This window comes from Canis lupus, chromosome 9, assembly GCF_011100685.1.
Source record: "Canis lupus familiaris isolate Mischka breed German Shepherd chromosome 9, alternate assembly UU_Cfam_GSD_1.0, whole genome shotgun sequence".
Lineage (NCBI taxonomy): Eukaryota > Metazoa > Chordata > Mammalia > Carnivora > Canidae > Canis > Canis lupus.
The window spans coordinates 52328775-52343092 of NC_049230.1; the positions used below are offsets into that span (position 1 = coordinate 52328775).

Below are 14318 nucleotides of genomic sequence, written 5' to 3' on the forward strand. Positions count from 1 at the left end.
CAGGGTAATATGTGGACCATAAAATGACTGTTAACCAACTCGCTTTGTTTATGAAAGGCAGGCACTTAATGCTACTGGCCCGGTGCTGGAAGCACATTCCACTGTGGTATGTTTCAACACTGCTAAGTCATTGATCAGATGAAAATGACCAGTTAGCAAGTAAGTGTTTCCTGGGCTGTAGGCTTTATGAATAATGTGTTCTTCAGTTAAAAACAGCACTTTAAGCAATTGTTTAAACCTAACCATTTGGGAATGAGGGAGACAGCTTCATGAATAATTTATTTTCAAAAGAAAAGATTAAGGGATCTCAACTTTTTCACCTTCCAAAACCTTTTTACTGAAGTTGAAAATACCTGCAAATGATAGAGATCCAGATAAACAACTCATCATATACATGATGTAAGTTTATATACTTTCACTTTTTAAAAAAACCTTCATTGGGAAAGGTGCATGCATGTAAATACAGTGAGTTTAAAAGAAGTGAGTATAGAATTGCTGGAAGGGTTGCAGGATTTCAGATGTAACATTGAACATGCATTAGCATAGTGCCATGGGAAAGCTTGAAATATGGTTAATATGTCCTTGTATAGGAAAGGACTCCATCAAAGCAGACCAGTTTGATCCCTTGTGCTTAAATATTCTGCTTTCCACTTTCTAAAACAGACCACCGTCTTATAAGAATTGTACGTCCTTGGTTCAAGGTTTAAATAAGAGAGTTTGGGGTGGGAATTAGGTACCAATAACATGATGGCAACCCCCCCACCACCACCACCACCACCACAATCCCTTCGTCTTGCTCTTATGTCATTACAAACTCCCATGGTTTTATATTTGTGGGCCTGATATGTGACCACAGTGATTTGCCCCTGTAGATGAAGTTTTCATTGACCATACTGACCTTGAAGACATTAATCAAGGTGCAGATGAGCCTAGAGGCCGCTTCACACCACTCCCTCTGCTACCATCAGCACCATCACAGCCACCACTGGCACCACTGACAGCTGTGATTTGTTGAATGATTAGTTGGCCTCAGGCCTATTTGAAGTATTTGATACCTTATTGAATCCTCACAACCTCCTGAGCTAGGTGCACCTGTAATGATTGTTTGCCTAAGTTCACCAGAGCCCAAGGTTTGCAGCCATTTGGCACCTCTGCTGCCCACTCCACAACCTCACAGTCAGACCACAAGTGCTCACACCAGACAGGCAGTTGGCACCTCACATGGTCCCTGCTCGTGTTTGACCCTGTCACGGAATGGAACATAGTCCAGAGCCAAGAAATATGAGAGTAGGCCTAACTGACGTTGCTGTGAAAGACCCTCTTGCAGAGCAGGTCTTTTCTTCAGGTTGTCAGGGTAACGCATTTGGAAAATAGACAGCACACATAGTAACAACAGCAAGGAGCCAATGCTTATGTAACAGGAAAAGAAACAGAAAAAAGAAAACTATAAATATAAAGCACAAGCCTTCAATTGGTACTCCTAACATTAATGAAAAGTTAAATTGTTTTCTTGTTAGGAATAAGTAGATCTTTGTTTTTAAAAGATATTCATAAAAACAGATAACATTAAGTTTAGGCATCCAAAGAGGTAGGCTGTAAGGTACCAGGAAATCTTTGCTAATGAGAAAGCGCTTCCTCCAGTAGCGGTGAGCAAATGAGGGCAGCTTGTATGGGGAGTTGAGTCTTGCACCTTACAGCTATTGGTATTAGAAATACTTTTGCCATGACAGGGGACTCTTGATTGTTGCCGTTTTTTTTCCCCCCTGCTTGCTACTTCTGGAGGTTTTTAAAAAGCTCATGTTTAAGATGGTGGGCCTCCAGTTTGGATCCAGTCACACTTGAAAAATATCCCTTGAAATTATCTAAACTTAATTTCTGACCATTTTGTTTTAGAAATGCTAACCTCAGGGGGTCTTTGTTCTCTACACTAAAACTTAATCTATTTGGAAAAATTCCATTTACCCTCTGTAGAAATTGACTGGACATGGCTTCTGTGAATGATACGGTTGCTATTATCCCTGAACACCGTAAAAATGAACTTTGAAACAGTTGGGTAGGACCCAAACAGAAAGTGATGTACGGCTTGAAAATGGTTTAGTTGAACATTATGCTCCAATATTTTACTGGCCATTGTAGCACAGGTTTTAGAAATATATGTTCGGTTTTTTAAAGTTTTATTTTTGGATTGGAAACTTTCTCACAAACCAAAATAGATGAATCAAGTGTGCTTGAATCAATGCTGAAATGTCATCACATCTGCGGAATGAAAATCATTAGCCAGTTACTTGAAATCCACATGAGATGAAACTGTCTTCCTGTGTATATCGTCCAGCTTTTCCTCTTCTCTGAAGGAAGGAAGGCTGAGAAGCTTTACAAAGGCTGGATCATTATTTTATTCTAAAAGTTTTTCAGAAAATACCAAAGCAGCTATTAATTGAGCATGGGGTAGCTCCTGGCATAGGCTGATTTGAGTACATCCAAGCGTACATTTAAATACAAACTCATTATTTCTCCTAAATCTGTGCTTGAAAATAGATCAAGAAGATTTCCTAAAACCTTGTGGCATAATTTCAATTACACTTAAACTGTGACTAGAATTTACTATTGGAAAAGCTAGCGTAGATATGAATATTGTAAAAAAAAAAAAAAAACAATGGGAACATACACTGAAAACTTTTTATACATGTGGCTAAAAGAGGCTCTTAAATCTGTCTTTTGGAAAGGTTTATTGGTTCATAATCTTTATTAGTAGCCACATTTGAAAGGTCTGTATCTAGGACAGATTCAGAAGGTTTGAGTTCTCATTCCAGTCTTGCCTACAGCCAGCCAGAAGGCTTTAAACAAGTTCCCAGCCCTTGGGTGCCTCGTTTCACTCTCCACAGAATAAAGAATTTGGACTGTATGCCTGTATGCCTCTCAGTTGCTGCCCAGCTCCAGAATTGTGATTCCTTTGGGGGCTATTATTATAATAATCAAATCTGTCAATTTGTGGAATATATTTCCAAGCATAAATTGATTCTCTAAAGTCCCTTCATCCTCATGGAGTGGTGCTAGACGTCATCTGCAGAGAGCCTTAGGGAAGTACTGTCCCTGTGGCCATGAACGGACCCTGCTGATTTGGGTGTGAAAGGGAGGCAGAAAGCTGAATTCCCCCAGACTCCTTAGCTAGTTATTGAAGGCAAAAGTTCAGCCACACACCCTGCTGCCTTCATTACGCCTTGGAATGCAGAGGCCAGTGGTCGATCATTATTTACAGTGGATATCTAGGAAAAGTGCTATTTCCCAGAGCTGTCAGCAGGCCCTTGGAACCTTCATGAAAATGATGAAAAGTTTTGGAGTCATGCTAATCAAGCTTAAATGCTTTACATTGTTTAACAACAAATAATATGCTATTGTTTTGAACTCAACAAAGAAAGAAACCTTTGAATTAAAGCTGAAAAATGTCAGAGAGCATTTCAGTCAGGGAAGAAATACTTTTCAGTGGTTGTGATGTGCATTACTGAGAGCCACCTTCCAGACAGCTTGCCTTTCTTTATTCTGAAAGGAGTCACCATTGTGTTGATTTCTTGCTAGTTGTGGCATATGTGAGGCCATTGTAATGGACATGTGATGGGTTTAAATGTCAAGAGTTGTGCCCAGTGGGCAAAACCCCTCACTTATACCAGAGGGTTAAGGATGCTGCAAGGCAGGAGTTTAACCTCCTTGTTTTCATTCTCGTTTAGATCCAAACAGACCTCTCTAATGGCACATTTCTTTCATTCTTCTCAACTGTGGCAGGAATAACTCCACTCCTAATTAGGCAAGTGTCAAGTTTTAACCCCAGATACCTCTACAGGCGGTCATTTCCTTGCCTCTCCTGGTAGTGTCTGTACTCTGCTATCAATCCTTCCACTTGGAGACTTTTGCCTAATATTTAACCTCAGTGTTCCCTGCAGGAACTCTCTCTTATTATTCTCATTGACCAAGAATAATTGATCTATCTGTACTAGCAACTTTCATTTGCATTTTTAGGAGTAACTGATTCATCTCTCTCATCTCTGCTAAACACAAACCCTCTCCCCTTGTTACATCTGTATACTCTTTGTTTCCAAAAAAGGATTACTGGTGTGTTCATCTTCCATGCATGCTCTCTGATTTGTCATCCTTTTATTATTACTCACATTGGTACTGCACTTGTTTTTACCCAAATGGAATGATTTTGTGTCCTTTTTCACATAATCCTCCATACTAACACAATTCTAAGCAGTTGATTTTAACACCGTTGTGTTGTTGACTCATTCACAGGGTGATTCACTGTAGTCCTCCTTGTCGAGGACAACTGTGGGATCTGAGTAAGAGAAAGTGACATTGTTTTATCATTATGAGCTGTGTCCCTAACTCTTAAATAATATGTTCTGCCCACTGAAATATTGTGTTTGTGTGCCCTTTTACAAGCATACACACATACACACGTGCGCACCTACCCACCCACCCCTTCACAGATCAGAGCTCAAGTTACACCTTTATGGGTGCATATGGTGATATTTGAAGGATTAAATGGAGTGATTGATACGACACAACTGAGTCTGTCTGAGTCTGTTCTAGTGGCAGATCTGTTTACAAGAGTGGGTGTCTGAAATATAAGAACTTAAGGACCTGGATGCTTACACTCCTGCTTGTACTCCTTGTATTTCTAAAGCTGTTAACATTTAAATAAATAATTGTTTTTATCTATTTTATTCTGAGATCCTCAAGTGAAAGGCATATTCGAAACGTGCCCTTTAATTACACATGTTCTCTGAACATCCTACTCGACCACGTTAGAGCAGCCTACTCAGCCACAGTCAACATTCATTTGTGATCTGTAGTGGGCAGAATCCTTCCTGTAAATTTCCTTGATTACAAAATTATTGTTTCCTGGGGCTCTCGTTAAGATACTCCTCTCTAGTCCTAAGAGTTAGTTGCAGTGGTCTTTTCTGGTCATAGGTTTCTTCAGAAATTGCTAATAAATGCCCCCCCCCCCCCCCGACAGTGACAAAGGCAATGTGTTTTATGCAGAACCGTTCTTGGAATAGCCTGCTATTAAAATGCCGATGGGGGTGAGGGTGCCTGGGTGACTCGGTTGAACATCTGGCTGTTGGTTTCAATTCATGTCATGATCTCAGATCTCAGGATCATGGGATTGAGCTCCACATCGGGCTCCACACTGGGCATGGAGCCTGCTTGGGATACTCTCTCTCCCTCTCCCTTGGCCCGCCCCCCCCCCCCCCCTCATACTTGTTCTCTCTCTCTCTCAAAAAAAAAAAAAAGAACAAAAAATATTAAATGCTGATGGGTTTTACTAAAATCTGTCAGGTACAGTAGATTCCAGTTATTCACAAAGGTTAAGGAATATGGTGTTCTGATCGATTTTTCTAGAATAATTACCATATGTACCATTCAAAGATGGAGAGTCTTTAGAACTGTGTAATTGTTTCTTTGTGCACATAGTACACTCTGAGGAAATGTATATTGAATTGAGTAGAGCTAGAAGGACCATCAGAGACCTTCCTCTTCCAAAGAAGAGAAAACTAAAGCCAGACAGGCTGGAAGAGCTGCCTGCTGTGGTCCACAAGTGAGTAGTAGAGCCAGGGAAGAGCCCTGGTCTTTTCACACCCCCTGCCCTACATACCATGGGTTAAGGACAAGTGATGGGGGATACAATGGCCAAAGGACCCCGTTTCTTGGATTCTGGGTGAGAGTTTGATATACTCCCTTACTGTCGTCATTATAAAACCTAGCATTACTGCCTGTGTGAAAGAGGTACTAGGAGATGTGCTAATTATTCGCATGCATCATCTCCTGTAGTCAGCACAACCACCCCCTGAAAGGTTCTCTTATTATCCTTGAAAGATGAGGGTTGAAGCCCAGTAATTTGCCTCACTTAGTGGAGCCAGGCCTTGAACCCATCCACTGGGGCTCCAGATCTCATGATCTGAACTACAACTACTGCCTTCCTAGTTTATTCATTGTTCCCTTTCAACAGGAAAAGAAAATATTTTCTATCCAAAAAGTGTTTTGAGGGAAATATCTTATTTTTGGTAGTGATGTACAGATCTAAATATACCCAAAATATTTTCTATATTCAAAAGCATGTGAAATGCTTAATAGTCCAGATGGGCAAATATGGAGGCCAGAAGGGCTTCGCTGTGTGAGGTCGCCCTGCTGAAAGTCGACTGCTGTGGGGTGTGCTTGGCATGTGGGGGCTGCATCTCCTCAGGATGGATTCATGTCCATTTTCACCAACTATAAAGATCAGGCCCAGGTTCCAAGGAGAAGACAGAAGTGACGATAAAATCCAACATTGTACCTGAGCCTTTGGGACTGGAACTTCCAAGGTGCTAGCTCTCACATCCATTGGAACTACGATGCCACTCATGACTCCCTGGCACAGATGCAGCCACAGGACCAAGCAGACTGAGTCCCCATGGGATCCAGTCTCTTGCCTATCTCCCAAGACTTACCGAAAACCACTTCATTTGACTCCCGTCCATTAATATTTGAGATTGGTGCAGAGAATTCAATACATATTCTAAATGTTTTTTAAAAATCAGCTTTATTGAAGTGCAGCTGGGTGATACAGTCTGTTAAGCATCAGACTTGGTTTTCGCTCAGGTCTAATCTCAGGGTCATGAGACCAAGCGCCACTCAGCTCAGAGTCTGTTTGGGTTTCTCTCTCCCTCGCCCTCTACCCCCCCATCCCCCATACCTCCCATGCTCATGCTTGCACGCTCTCTAAAAATAAATAAATAAAAATCTTTAAAAATCAACTTTATTGAGGTATAATTTACATTGTGCCAAATAATATTTCATTGTACGTATACACTACAACGTGGATTGATTTGGAATGTTAATCCAAGGATGCTTTTCTGGAATACATTTGGTCATGGTATGTTATCTTTTCTATGTATTTCTTAATATTTTGTTAAGGACTTTTGTGTCTTTGTTTATGAGGAATGTATTATTTGTAGTGGCTTTGTCTTGTTTCAGGATCAGAGAGGATACTGGCCCCTTTAAATGAATTGAGAAATGTTTCTCCTTTTGTGAAAGTCTCTAAGATTCATGTTATTGCTTCCCTAAATTTTTTTATAGAATTAACCAGTGAATCCATGTGGGCCTGGAACTTTCTTTATTGAGAAAGTTTTTGATAACAAATTCAATCTTTAAGAAGTAGATATAGGGACTCCTTAGGTTTTTACTTCTTAATCAGTTGTCTGATTTATATCTCAGGGATTGTTGTGTCATCAGAGCCATTGATTGCATTGGCTTGATGTTGTTCATAATATCCCCTTGCTATCTTTCTAATGTCTCTGGAATCTGAGTGGTATCTCCTCTTTTAATTTTACTTTTACTGACATGTATGAGACCAAGCGTCCCTGGCTGCTACAGGGGTATAGCAGACAGGTATAGTTAAGAAACAGCTTTATTTTGAGCAGGGGGAACGACAACACAGCACTTGTATCTCCTCTTTTAATCCTAATATTGGTAAATTGTGACTTTTCTCCCTCTATTTCTTTTTTTCTTTTCTCTTTTTTTTCCTTGATCAGTCTAGCTAGGGATTTCTCAGTTTTACTAATTTTCTTTCAACTACCTGCTTTTGATCTCAATGATTTTTCTCTACTTTTTGTCTTCTATTTCATTTATTTACATGTATTATTGCCTTTCTTCTCCTTACTTTGGATTTAATTTGCTTTTCTTTTTCTAACTTCTTAAAATGGAAGTGTAGATCTTTGATCTTTTATTCATTTTTCCTTTTTTGTGTAAGCTTTCCTCCAAGCATGGATTTGGCAGCATTCTACACATTTTCATATATTTTTATTATCATTCAGCTCAAGATATTTTCTAATTTTCTTTGTGATTCATTCTTTGTTTCATGAGTTGTTAGGAAATATGTTGTTCAATTTCTAAATATGTGGGAGACTTTCCTGATATATTTTTGTTACTGATTTTTAACTTCAGCTGTGGTCAGGGAACAGCGCATTCTGCATGATTTTTTAGGCTTGTTTTAAGACCCACTTTGTGGTCTACCTGAGTGAATGTGCTCTTTGCCCTTGAAAAGTGTGTATATTCTACTGTTTGAGGTTGTAGAATATATATGTCGTTCAGGTCAAGTTAGTTGAGAGCATTGTTCAAATCTTCTGTTACTGACTGTCTATCTGCTTGTTATGGTAGTACTAAGAAAGGCCTATCGTTGACTCTTTTAAGGGGCACACCCATGTAGGATTTGTTGTATCTTCTGGAAGAAATCCTTCTGAACTTTTATTTATTTTTAAAATCACTCTTGTGACCTTCCTTGTTTATAAATGATGGGCCTTCTTCCACTGAAGTTTTCCCCTTTCCCTGGCAGAGGAAAGTTTCCTTGAGATAGGGTGCCATGGCGACTGAGCTCGTAGGTAGAGCTTAGAGCAACAGAGGTGGTGTGGGTGAGTAGGAGGTCAAACAGATGGGCTTTGTTTCTCCTCTGTTTTGCAATGTGTAAGAGTTTGTACAGGATTTGAAAAGACAGCCACAAGATTTCTCAGTTTAGAGAAGTTAAGGAAGTGTCATTTGTAGTTTGGTAAAGCCACTGTACACCTATAGAGGGCGCTCTCTGAGAGTTTGTTCAGGGCCTGCAAGCATCACTTACCTATCTCAGGTAGAATCCAAGCTTTGGCTCCACTGGGAGAAAGGTGTCATGGCACAATATTTTACTCCTTTTGAAGAGGACAGAAGGAATTTGGGGACCAGTGGCCATACATGCTGCTGCCTATGTAAAAGCCATTATATTTTCTATTACAGAGACCCTCTTCCCCCATGCTCAAATTGCACATTCTCAGAAACACGTTCTCATGTAGTCAGCTCCCATGGTGATTGATCATCCTCAGCCCTTGCTTCATGGGATTGCTGACCTAAACACCCTGGCACCTCCTAGGATGCTTATCCGTTTCTCTGTCTTCAATATCTCCAGGTGTATGCATGAAGATCTTTTCTGTGTGTTGTGAAGCTATGAAAGTGAAGATTTATTTAGAATGGAAAAGAACACAATTTACAAAGATAAGCAAAATCTTTTGAACCAAGTTGGTTAATTATCTGCCTTTCTTTGAAGGGGGTTTCTCAACTCCTATCATTTACAGGCTACCTTTAAGATTTTTGCCATAACCTTGGTCATAACATTTTTCGTTCAGTAAACTCATTTTTAAGACTTAGCCTCATTCTTGGGACACCTGGGAGGCTTAGTGGCTAAGCATCTACCTTTGGCTCAGGTTATGATCCCAGGATCCGGGGATCGAGTCCCTCATTGGGCTCCCCATGGAGCTGCTTCTCCCTCTGCCTATGTCTCTGTGTCTCTCATGAATAAAAAAAAAATCTTTAAGAAAAAAAAATAAATAACTTAGCCTCATTCTGAAAATGGAATCACAGGTTTTATTCATTAGTTATATATTTTTCTGTATACATATATTTTAAGATTGAAAATGAATGTCCATCTATGCCACCTAACATCACCTGATGTACCACTTTGTGAATATACATGTCACATTGTAGAAACTGTTAATCTGGGAGAAAAGCAAACTGGTATTTCTGGTGGTCCAAGAAGGAATGCTCTGTGCTTGCAGTTCAGAGGCACTGATCCCTTTACAAAGAAAGAGGGAATGAAGGGAAGAGTAGAAGATGAGACCGGTATTGCTGTTTCTCAGGGGGGTAATCCTTCCATTGTGATTCCTTTATTCTCTCTGCCATACATTTCAAAACTACCCATAGCCACAGTTAAAATACTCCAGGAAATATTTGTTAAATGAATGATGTTGAATTAAGTAGTAAGGAGAGGGCCCCTGGGTGGCTCAGTTGGTTAAGCTTCTGCCTTCAGCTCAGGTCATGATCCCAGGGTCCTGGGATGGAGCCTCCCTGCTTAGCAGGGAGCCCGCTACTACTTCTGCCTCTCCCTCTGCCACTCCCCTTGCTCATGCTCTCTCACTCTTGCTCTTTCTCAAATAAATATTAAAAGTTTTTTAAAAAGAAAAAGTAATAAGCGGAGGCTCTGTAAAGTTTTGTTACCACCTTAGACTTTTCCAATCAGTATTACCCTCAATTAATTTGAAATTTTTAATTATTATTATTCATGAGAGACACACAGAGAGAGGCAGAGACATAGGCAGAGGGAGAAGCAGGCTCCCTGTGAGGAGCCCAGTGTGGGACTCGATCCTGGATCCTGGGATCTTTCCCTGAGCCAAAGGCAGACACTCAATCACTAAGCCACCAAGGTGTCCCTAATTTGAATATTTTTCAATTGGCTGTATTTCTTCTTCTAGTGGGGAAACTACAGGACTGGTTTTAATGTACATTTTACTTGAGAAGAGTCTTCTCATGTCCTGGGAGGACACTCCAACAAGGGGGCTATTTCCAGTTTGAGGAGACTTTACAGAAGACTATTAGCAAAGGTGCCAGGTGAGTGTAGGGAAACCACGGGGAGTAATGCAGTCCCCAGGCTAGTCCTTCTCCCAAGGATGTGGTTTCAGGAAGCCAGAGTTAGAGTTGTGATGAGAGATCCCGTTCCTGGTGACTGTGCCAGCAGAGTACATACCTTCACTGCCCTCACCTTCAACCTTCCACATCGCCTGTCCATGCCTCTCTTCCACCAAACCCATCCAGAAGCCAGAGAGAAAGGAGCCTGTTGTTGAGGTCCACATGGCTCTGCCAGTCGGGTCAGGGAACACTGTGGAGGAGAGGGTTGGTCTGGAAGGGAACAGGTCTCTTTGGTCTTACTCCCACCCCATGCTCTTTATTTAAGGTGGTAGGGCAAGGGGCTGGAGAAACAGTAAACATGAAACATAGCAACTACCACCCCCCTGCAGCAAGAAACAAAATTAAAGTGGGTAGTCATAGCCAACTTGTGCCACCACCCAGTCCTAGTCCTCATTACCCACTGGTGCTCATACCTGTGCTAGAAGGATGATGAACCAGACCTTCATTGTGGTAGGTTGGGGTCCTTGGTATTTGTCTGTACTGAGTTGTCACAGCCACCCTCTGCACGTCCAGCTAGTGTCCCCCATTGACCAGACCCAACTGGAAGCCAGAGGTTAGAAGGCTTGTTGATGTAGCCTATGTGTAAGTCAGCCTCCAGAAGCACAGCACATAGGGAGGAGGGTGGAAAGGTGGTGTGGAGGGGCAGAAGAGGTACCCAGTCTCCGTCCCATTCTTGAAGCCAGATCTAGGTGTTCCATCTCACTTCCATCCAAAGCCCTGTTCCTGGATCAGCAACAGTTTTCCTTCCTTCCTGTTTGCTTTCCTTTGAAAATAAGGAAAAGAACTCTCCTTACTAGCTACAGTGCTGTCGTGTGTTTAAAAGTTATCAGGACACTAGAAAGAACATTCCCTTTAATGCTTATTCTTCAAGCAGTTTTCAGTCTGTGGTTGACTTGCTGGGGCTTTATTCCTCTGGACTCAAGCAAAAGTTTCTTGAGAAAAAGGCAGTGTTTGTACATATACAAGGAACAGCTGATATTGCTCACTGCTTATTTTCTGCCAAGTGCTGTATATGCTCCATTCTCATTTAATTCCCATGTGACTGGAGGGAGAAGGTGGCACTTTTACCTTTATATTACAAAGGAGGAAACCGAAGCATAGAAAGGCTAAAGTAACTTGTTTGAGATGAGGGCAGAGTGAGGTAGAGAGCAGAGCATTGGGGTCCGTGGGATTCCTAAGCCCCAGCTTCAGGCTCTGCTCTGCTGCCAGGAGTCTCCATGCAGGCAGGTAGCCATGGAGAGCTCGCTGTGTGCCAGTGTGCCAGGGGCTGGCGGAAGGAACAAGATGAACTGGGCCTCCCCTTCATGGAGCTTTCCATCTGGTGGGAAAGGTAAACCTTAAACAGTCAGTTCCGGATGTGTGGGAGAGACTGTGGAATGTACTACAAAGGCCACCATGAGTGATGGGACAGGGCCATTATTCTGCTGAAGGTTTGGGCCAGCAGAGAACCAGAGGGGGGTCAGATTAGGGGTAAGAAGCCAGGCAATGAGTGCTGCAGGCAGCCATGTGTGGGAAACCCCTGAGTGCCCATCGAGAGATCCTTCCTGGGAAGATCTGTATCCAGTTCCTTGCCATTTGTCGTCATCAAATCTGCCTTCTAACCCAGGGGAAGAGAAAGAAACAACAACCTATGTCTACAAACTGGTGGGTGGTATTTTCTGGTTTAGAATTTTTTACTTTTACTTTTTATAAAAGGAGCAATTACAAAACACAGTTCTGCAGACTCTTCACTTTTTTATTTAGCCTCAATCCAGTCTGCTTAACCTAGTCCAGTCCATGAAATGCTTATGAAATGTGTATTAAGTACAAAATCATTGCAGGGACTGGAGACGAGTGGGCCTTGGACTCTCTCCTCAAGGAGTGATGGCCTGATGAGTGAAAATAAAACTTGTGTTGTACAAACATATTTGTCCCAAGAGGGGAGAAAAAAAGAAAAAAAAAGTTTTGTATTTTCCTGAAATGTGTTGGCTGTTTCTGGCCATTTCTGCATTTGCTTAATGTATTATTATGATTGGAACAAGTTATGTGTTCAGCAATTGTTTGCGTTGTCTTTGCCATCTCTCTTCATGAAATCTACCACGTATGTTCTCAGAGACATTAGAAATCAGATAGGAACAGAATCTTGTTCCACATGTGTGCAGCGAATTCTGAATTAGTGGGACACGGTCACTGAGGACATTGCCAAGAGGTGCCAAACCTGAACGGGTCAGTCTGCACTAAGTAAACCAGGCCTCAACTGGGGCTGGGAAGGAAAGCTGTGGGAATTTGGGAAGGAGTATAGCTTTCCAGCATGCACTGTCTATCCTGACCAGCTCCTTGGTTGAAAGTCAGAAGCCCAGGGGTGCTTTCTCACGGTGTGAGCTGTTCACACATGCATCACTGCCCGTCTGAGCTCCAAGTGTCATTTCACTAGATCTGACCAGAGATGACTGATAGAGTAACTATTGCTAATTGGTGTTGCTGGAAAGCTCAATATGGGTTTTTTCTTGTTTGGGTTCTCCCCCGCCCCCGTCTCTCTAACATGTAAGGGCTTGTAGAGGAGGTAAACGTTGAGTGAAATTATAATTCTTTCCAGGTTTAATACATTGTTTTAATGTTTTAGGAGAAACTGAGGCCCACAGCTATCTGAATAAATGTTTAGCTATTAATATAAGATAAAATGCACAACAAGTATTTCGTCCCTTCCTGCTAGCTGACAATTTTGCACATTATTGAGAGTTGCAAAATGAAAAACCCAATAGGAGAATAGAAGGAAATTTAATTTAGTTGTCCTGTTTTTCTGGAGATAAGCCTGTGGCCTTGAAGAAAAATGGCTTATAAGCAAGTGAAGTGCAAGCCCTATGAGGATAGAGTCCCTGAGTATTGCATCCCTGGCTCACATAGGCACTGAATGAATATTTACTGAATGGGAAGAAAGGAACTCATAGATTTTGTTTCATTACTATGCTACTGAAATTTCTCTGTTGTTATATAAAAAGTCTAGGGAATGACAAAAATGAAATCTGCTTTTCCCGTGGCATCCTTACAGACCTCAGGGAAGCAGTGTGATGTGCAAGAAGTGGAGAATCAGACATAGGTTCTGGGCTCAGCCCTGCCACTCAGCTGTGCTGCTTCCTTGGGCAGTCGCTTAACCTTCTTTTTTCTGTCACTTATAAAACGGGAGTTTTGGATTCGCCCTTCTTACTTCCCAGAGTTGGCGAGCAAACAAATGAGATGAAGAATGCAGAAGTGCTTTGAAAACTGGAAAGCAGTGCCTTCTTTCTTGCTTCTCCTGAGTGTCCAGCAGAAAGCACAGGCAAGAGCCATCCATGCAGCCATCTGGTACTCACAGAAAGCCTTCTGTGGGCAACTCATTCCACTGTCTCTATCCCGAGTATGTAACAGCATTCCCTGAACACAGTCGTTTGTCGAGCACTGTAGGCACTCAGCATATATGCTTTAATAGATCTAATAGGGATAGTTAATGGTGTTTCACCTCTCTAAATCATGTGGAAGAAGAATTCTGGTTTTATGATGCTGTTTGCCATGTGTTCTAGTTCATATACACCTATGAACTTACGAGACTGCTGCTTGACCCTCATGCTGGAAGAAGGAAAGCAGGCAGGTTCATTTCTGTGTTTCTGGATGTGATGGGTCTTTGTGCATTGATTTCAACTTGAGCTTTTGTCAGCTTGCCCTCGTGATTCTCCCATATTTGCTTGTAACGTATTCACGTAGTTCAAAATTCATAAGCTACTAAGAAGAGAACAGGAGAAAGCTCCCTTCCACTTCTCTGACTTGGTCACCAGTTCACTCTGAGG

The 14318-nt window shown here is 41.7% G+C and overlaps 1 protein-coding gene and 1 non-coding gene across 5 annotated transcripts in view; one reads left to right on the forward strand and one right to left on the reverse strand.

Moving 5' to 3' along the window:
- Positions 1-14318, forward strand: part of MED27 (mediator complex subunit 27) — a 203912-nt gene that overhangs the window by 108956 nt on the left and 80638 nt on the right. The gene's annotated exons all lie outside the window — the stretch shown is intronic.
- On the reverse strand, positions 7375-7500 carry LOC119873477. The gene has a single exon (XR_005365066.1). It is a non-coding gene; the product is annotated as a small nucleolar RNA SNORA63 (small nucleolar RNA).